Source organism: Seriola dumerili, unplaced genomic scaffold, assembly GCF_002260705.1.
Source record: "Seriola dumerili isolate Sdu_G_001 unplaced genomic scaffold, Sdu_1.0 BDQW01000538.1, whole genome shotgun sequence".
Lineage (NCBI taxonomy): Eukaryota > Metazoa > Chordata > Actinopteri > Carangiformes > Carangidae > Seriola > Seriola dumerili.
In genome coordinates this window covers 2082893-2090660 of record NW_019174793.1, presented here as the reverse complement: position 1 = coordinate 2090660, position 7768 = coordinate 2082893, and the positions used below count along the sequence as shown (strand labels likewise).

General features: G+C 42.2%; 1 pseudogene; it reads right to left on the bottom strand.

Annotated features, from left to right (window-relative positions):
- Positions 1-933: 933 nt before the first annotated feature.
- Positions 934-6087, bottom strand: LOC111235882 (annotated as a pseudogene).
- Positions 6088-7768: the final 1681 nt, after the last annotated feature.

Sequence of the window (7768 nt, the reverse complement as noted above, 5' to 3'; positions counted from 1 at the left end):
AAGAGCGAGTTGTCTTCCCTCCCAGAGACCAGGAGAGGCAGCCCAGGTGACAGTTCAAGGCAGCGACGGGGAAGAACACCTCCTGTCCTGGGAAGGAGAGTCTCCAGAGGTGAGATTCACTTCAGATATCACTGTTTCCTCTTATGAATATCAGATCTATATTAACACACACTGCTCTCTGATTATCTTTCAGCTGTCTTCCAGCTCTGCGTCTTCACCCAGTGGCCACGTGGTCCAGAGGGACCGTGAGGACTCGCTGGTCATTCAATCTCAAGGATTATGTGGCATCAGAGAGGCCGTGCTGGCCGGCCCCAGGTTGATGGCTCAGACCAACATCCAGCTCTTTGAACTGAATTGAGGACTCAGTGGTAAGAGTTTGTCATAAAGCTGTTGGTGTGTTGTAACCTGTTCTGTGATTTATCTTTTAATGAAAGCTGAAAATCCTAAAACAGTCTGTTTGTCTGTGTGTTCCAGGTGCTGGCCAGACTCTCCCTTCAGCAAAGGGTCTGTCTTTGGTCCAGGTGCGACAAGGACAGCCCTTTAACTTCATTGTCCCGGAGGAGCAGCCTGGGCCCTCCGGCAGGGGTCTGCCTCCTCCTCTTCCTCCAGACAATGAACAGCATGGCCCCTCATCCACTGCTGTTGGTCCTCCCCTCTCTCCAGCACAGCTCCCCTCTTCTGTTCATCCACCTCCTCTGCCTGGACACATGTACCAGGACCAGAGCCTACAGGAAGAGGAAGGTGACCTGAAGCTGCTGTGGCAGAGCGGGGGCCGCTGCCTGGAGGAAAAACCTGCCGGCAGCCAACGTCATACATCTGCAGATAGTGTGGCCAACCCAAGCTCTGTGTTTTGTCTCCACCAGCTCCTGAGGGAAATCTGTCTCTTTAGCTGCTAAATGCTTCGCTATGTGACTTTCCACATTATGAGCTCCGTTACTTGATGAGGCCGCCAAAGGACCGTGAACGGGGGTGTTTCTTGCTGGGAGCTGGGGGGCCCTGGCGGTGCTCGTTGGTAGGCGTGCCTGAGGTCGTCTGTTTGACAACTGCACACAGGAAAAAAAAAGCCCACGTATAGTTTAGATCGTTAGATATTAAACACACAAAGGGAGCGGCAGAGGAGAAGCAGAAGAAGCTTTATGTTTTCAGCTCAACCGCCGAGCTCTAGGACAGTAAGAAGACCCGAAGTGAACCTGTCGGACGAGTTTCTTCTTCTTGGCGGAGTCTGGCATGTTGTGGTGACGTGTTGAAGAGCTCCCTTCAGGGCCTCTTCTGTGTACTGTTGAGCTGGTGACTGGCACTGCTCCTGAGAGCTGGGGCCCAGAACGGCCGTCCTCTTTAGGGGCAACACAGTCCGCTGAGCAGGAGAGCTGCTCGCCGCCAGCAGCTCCAGATCGTCCTGAGAGAGCGAACAGAGCAAGTCAGGCTGTTAACTTAACACCATCATCAGTGTTAGGTATTATTACTCTACTTTAAAAAAAAAAACATTTTTGGGGCATTAATCTACTTCTCAGTTCACTACATTTGGCATTTCTAATGCAAGATTATCTTCTTAAAAACTGGATTTGACTGCGAGCAGAGGAGGGAAAGGTAATGAACATAATTGTGTGCTATTTGTTTTTTAAAGGAGGGGAATGAGGACAAACTGATAAGCAAAGGGTTGTTGGGCGAAGTGTGCAGAATATTGTTTATTAGATGTATGTATATATTTTTATTGTACATTACATTTACTCATTTGGTAGACGATTTTATCCCAAGCCACTTACAAGTGAGGGACATCACTAAAGCTTCAGTGCAGTAGGAGATCTGGAGCAAGTACTAACTACTACATCTATTTATTAAGTGCAAGGAGATCAAGTAAAGAAGTGCACCAAAAAGTTCATAGTAAGTGGTAGTTAGGCGTGTTAGGGTGTTAGAGGTGCTAGGAGAGGAAGTGCTCTCAGACCGAGACGAGTTTTCTTTGAAGATTGGAGAGGGACGCCTCTGCTCTGATAGCATCTTATTTAATGATTTATTATATATTTTCCACAGAATCTGTGATCTAATGTGAACTCTGTCCACTAACCTTGGTCTGAAGAACCTTGGTCCAGTAAAGTGCACTCGGGCGTATTCCCGCAGGTAGACTGGAGCCTGAGAAACAACAACACATGTTATCGTTCACAGTTTATCCATTAAAACAGTCACAATACTATTTGTAAGGCCAACTTTCTGTTTCTGTGTGTGGTTCTTAGAGTGTTTCCAGATTTAGTGCATACTGGATAACTAACCTACATCCCTTTTCTGTGTGTGTGTGTGTGTGTGTGTGTGTGTTGTGTGTGTGTGTGTGTGTCAATAATCACCCTGAAGAGTTTCTGTGAGTGTTTGATGAGGAATGCATGCTGTTGTTGAGTTTTCTCAGGTTGTCTTTAGGTCACCTGCTGTCATCTGGAGCAGGACAGAAAAGAAGTCAGAGAAACAACTTACCACATAAAGAGTTTTTTGACCACTATGTGACAGAAAGATAAAAAATAATCTCACTTGAAGTAAGTTTTCATCAACGCCCAGACGCAGTCTTTCATATGCTACAAGTAGTGAATTCCCAGTTGTGGGATTAATAAAGTTAATCTAATCTAATCCAATCTAATCTAGTGTAATGTGTAATGTGTAACTGACAGTACTTCCTGGCAGTTTAAAGAGATCAAATGCAATTAATATTTAAAAGGTGGATGACTAGCTGTGGTAAACAGCTGTGCTCCCAATTTAGGCAAAATGATTGTGCAGCCTCTGGTTCTTAAAACTCCTGTTAAAAAGTGCAAATCTTACATGTCTGGGCCACAGGACATGCGGGGCAAACATGAGGGCCAGGTTGAAGGCGGACATCTGTTCTTGTCCTGCTGCTTGGCAGTGGTGGTAGAGCAGGTCCAGCAGCAGTTTGAGCAGTGAGCGGTTGGCCTGCGGTAACAGCAGGAAGAGGAGCTGCAGCGCCTCGATTTGACGCTCTTTGTTGGGTATCGCAGTCTTGTTGCCTTGATCGTCAAACAGAGTCATATCTGGGAGAGAGGTGACGAAGGAGGAAGTAAAGTCATGAATGGATTTACTAAAATCTAAAGTATTCCAGCCTGTTAGCCATATCTCAGTGACATAAACTTTTAAAACATCCTTTTGCACTTAAAAAGACTAAAATTCTGCATATTTGACATGTTGACCGATGAATTTCAGGGTTACTGTTTCGTTTTTGTTTTTTTTTTTAAATATGTAGCACCTTATGCTAAAATGCCTGTTTATAAATTTGGCTAAAAACCTGACAGAATATTCGAGTCAAAATATTTGTACCATCCAGTATTCATGTTCTAACATGAGAACATACTGTAAATTAAAGTATTGCATAATGTGTATGTGCATTCCTACCAGCTATCTTTAGGTGTGCGTGGAATGTCTGTGTGTGAGCAAGGGCTGCGGCAGCTCTCCCAGAAAAGTCTTGAGCAGCGTGGCCACGTCATTGGGGTGAAAGTCTCCAGACTCCAGGTCGACATCACCTCCGCTGTTCAGGAGCTCCTTCAGGGCCTGCTGCCGAACACTGTTCCCCGGCACTCGGAACAGACCCTCCACATGCAGATCTGAGAACGTAAGAGCAGGTGGGGATCAGCAAAGTAAAACTTCAAGCTTCGGGTGAATCAGTTGAGTCTGTTTATTTTGTGCTCACTCATTCTTGGAATTTGTTTATTGTTTTATTTTCGTTAATTAGGACACAAAGAAAACATGCTAATCCACACACTGCCCCTGCTATCCACATGATCTGTGAATAATGGACTGATGCTGCATTGTTGTTCGTTTCTTTTCAACACCAGCAAGCAGGTGTTGCTGTTAGATTCTGAACGGCAGTGCGGTAAGTTTCGTAAAAGTAGCTATGATGAAAGAATCAGAGGATCTTATTTGGACCACTTACTTTTGCTCTGAGGTTACTCAATGAGCTGGTAGATGTGGCGCAATGCAGCTTTCTGTCAGTGGGGTTCCAAACACAACGTCTTTATCTGTGAATGTAGCAGGAGAGATGAGAGTGAAGTGATAATATTAAAAGTTGCTGAAACACCCGTCAGGGAGACTCTGCTGCGCGCTCGTTACAGTAGGACAGTCTCATCACAAACACAGACACAGCAGCACAGGCTAAAAACAGACAACGCTAAAAGACAAGTCTGATGAGATCTCATCCACCACAGGAAAAAACACATTGGTACTTGAGATGAATAAACAGGCTACACAAAAATCTGCAAACACAGACAGTGGAGTAAGCAGGAACACGAGCAATATGGCAAAAAAAAGAATTATGAAAAGGACTTGACGGCTCTCACAAAAAGGAAACTGTTTTTTACTTGCTTTCACAGTGACTAGCCTTTATTTTATTTTTTTTATTTGTAGATCATACAAACAATTACTAGTTTACAACTGGATATCAGTTGGATGTCATATGTTTGTCATACATTAACCTGCTGTGGATTTACGGACGTTAATGATACTCTGTTCTGCCAAATGCTGCAAATATTAATGTAATATAAAAAACAGAACCATATTAATTGTGGCAGTTAAGGCTAATGATAATTTCTATATGTCACCTTGCTGACCTCTTACCTTTGCGTTTGAGGAAGTTGAAAGAACGAAAGAAGCCTCCATTTCCACCTGTCGGGGTCTTAGGGTCCTCACGAGGAGCTGGGAAAACTCTGTTCCAGAAGATCAATCAGGCGAGTAATGTTACTAAGCACCAGCTCCAGGAAAACGTCCGGGCACTCATGGCGGAGTTTCTCCACAAAAAAGTCTGGATTGAAGATGACTGTGGTCGGCCGGCACGAGAGCCCCCCGGGGATTCCTCACGATTGATCACCATACTACAAACTGTACCTCTGGGGTGGGAGGGAATAGACATATTGTAGATGTAGTTACCTCTTTGTATGTGAGAGAAGAAACATAGGCAAGTTATGATTAGGTGAGAACCACAGGCTGAGAAGTGCTGCTTGAAGGATCCGGAGGTCAGTAATTAGGAATAGGTAGAGCAATAGTGTTCTTTATTAATCCAAGCCTAAAAAATTGAGACTTATGATAATGATATAACTATACTATGCGCTGGATATACACAGTAACATGGTGGTTTATATAATATACTAAATTCACTGTCCATTTAGTGCAAGTCACTGTATAATACAAAGCTGTATAAACCTTAAAAGATCAGATTAATCTGTATGTAACAGATGTTGATAATGTGATAAATGAAAAGGAAGACAGAGCACTGTTATCCAGGCAGTCCCTAAACTGAGGAGAATCATTGTACAGAGCGATGGCAGAATTTGAATCTGCATAAAATCAATGTCTTTGTCAATTCATCCTCCTGTCCTTTGAGTGTTAAGTCCAATATGTTTATTGTGTGCTTGCTTGAGATTTCTCTTTGTCCTTGACAAAGGCATAGGTCTCACAGTTTGTCTGCATCAAATCAGTTACACACAATACAATTCAACACATATTTTGGAGTTTTATGATAATAGTTTGAAACCATTGTTCAAAATGGTGCTGTATGGACGTCATTATATTACAATATATTACCCTTATCTCCTTCCACTTCTGTGTAGACACTGGGGGATACTGTGACACCCCCATGATAAACTACAACCTCACCTCAACCTGCACCATTAACCTAAATTGCTACATTTTATTTAGCTAATGTGTTGTTAGCACATGTGTATGCCAAATCAATATCTCTCCGCTAACGGTACTAACGCTCAACTTGTTCTGAAATAAACGTTTAAATAACTACAAACAATGTCTTGCACCAAGTTGTAGCTAACCTAACGTTAATGTGAATTATCGGCTTTGTTACGGTTACGGTTAAGACAGCTAAGTTAGCTAACGTTAGGTGCCGACGAAATAGATGACAGCCCTTGTCAATCAGGTCTCACTAACGTAAATGTTTACCAGCTTAAAATCTCACAAGTTCAAATTTAGCTGTGAGTAAAGTAAACCTCCGTCGATGTAAATATCATTAAAAAGAAAAACATCAATATCCGTCTAAATTCGGTCTTACCTTCTATTTTGAGTGTTTTCATCGACATCTTTCCCCGCAGCCATGTTCAGTTTTGAATCCTCCGCTGTTCCTCCGGGCCCCGCCCATCTCGTCAACCATTGGTCGTTTGTCGAACGTGAGCGTGACGCAATGGGCTCTGATTTGCATGCACGCTCACTGCGATTGGTCGGTTTGAATTCACAGGCTTTGTCAAGAGGAAAACAACATCTGTATGCAGTGAAGGCTGCTGGCTAAATAAACTCTGCAAATATGCAACAATAGCAGCACCACTTTAAACATCTTTATTTCATCACAATATTTTACTTCAAGGTTTTTGTTTTTTTTATAATCAGCATTACACATTTAAATTTTAGACCTTCTTTCCTTTCCTGTTCACCCTCCTTTATTATTTTCCTCTCTCTTTTATTAGCAAAATTATAGCAAACAGGTTAGATGAAATGTAACAATGATACAATTTGGAGCTGTAACAATGGTCCGTGCATGAATTTTAATTCTTCTGCAGTTGTTCACGTTGTATAATATGTATAATGTATTAATTTGAGTAAGGTTTCCTAATCTGTTAGTTAGGATGAACATTGAAGCTATATGCGTATACAGCGGGCGTGTCACTCTCTCACACTTGCTGTATGCAGATTACGTTCATTCTTATTTATACAGGTGGTGGGGAGAGGTGAAGGGGTATGTTCTATATATAGATTGGAACATAAAAGGTTTAGAGGTTTAGCACAGCTAACCCAACAAAAATGACTGAGGAACAGTGTTGGGTCTGTAAATGATGTGGCAGCCTAATAAATGTAGAGGAGTAAAGCATCTCAGTGATGTATAATAAACAGACAGTGTGACAATTAAAGAAAAATAACAAGATAAAGTGGTAGTAGTAAGGTGTTGAGCCAAAACAGCTTCAGTGGTTTGTTAAACTGGGTTGAGAACTGGTGACTGAAGGCCACAGCATATGATTCACATCATTTTCCTCCTCATCAAACCGTTCAGGTAACAGGGGGTGACCGGTGTGCACATTAAACACATGCACCCAAGAGCCATTTAACCATTTATTTTGTTTAGGAATTCAGAGAGGAACTGATGGATGGATGGTCCTTCAGTACAACAAACAAAAGTAAATACCTTGCCATGCATACAACAAAGATAATGAAGAAATGGAAACTAAAACATCTTACATTCTTGCAATCCAAAGGAAAACAATGAATCTCAAACATTAACCAGGGTTCTGCTATCCTGTTAACTAAGAACATAATTAAATGCAGGATACAACTTTACTACTTCTGGTTTCTAAATTACAACAATTTGCCTCACTAACAATTTCCAGGTCAAATAAACTCATGAATTAAGATTCATTGAAGGTAAACATAATTTGAAAGAAAAAAACAATAATTAATATAAACTAAGGACATTGGTTCCAGCAACTACTGGTGTGGCAGCATGGTCTCTAACAAAGACACCCAGTTCTTTGTAAACTCCCCTATGCAATCTCCTCCCCCGTCCTCCTGACAGGCGACTCCCCCACCCTCCCAGTCTGACATGTCAGCATGAAGATTTTTGAATAATAATAATCATAATAATGATAGAGTACAACACAATTTAATAGAATATATACTGTCCACTATCTCCTCAGCAGTTAGTCCGAGAGCAGCTGCTGAATATAGCGAAGCATTTAGCAGTAAGAGACAGATTTCCCTCAGGAGCTGGTGGAGACAAACAGAGCTTGGC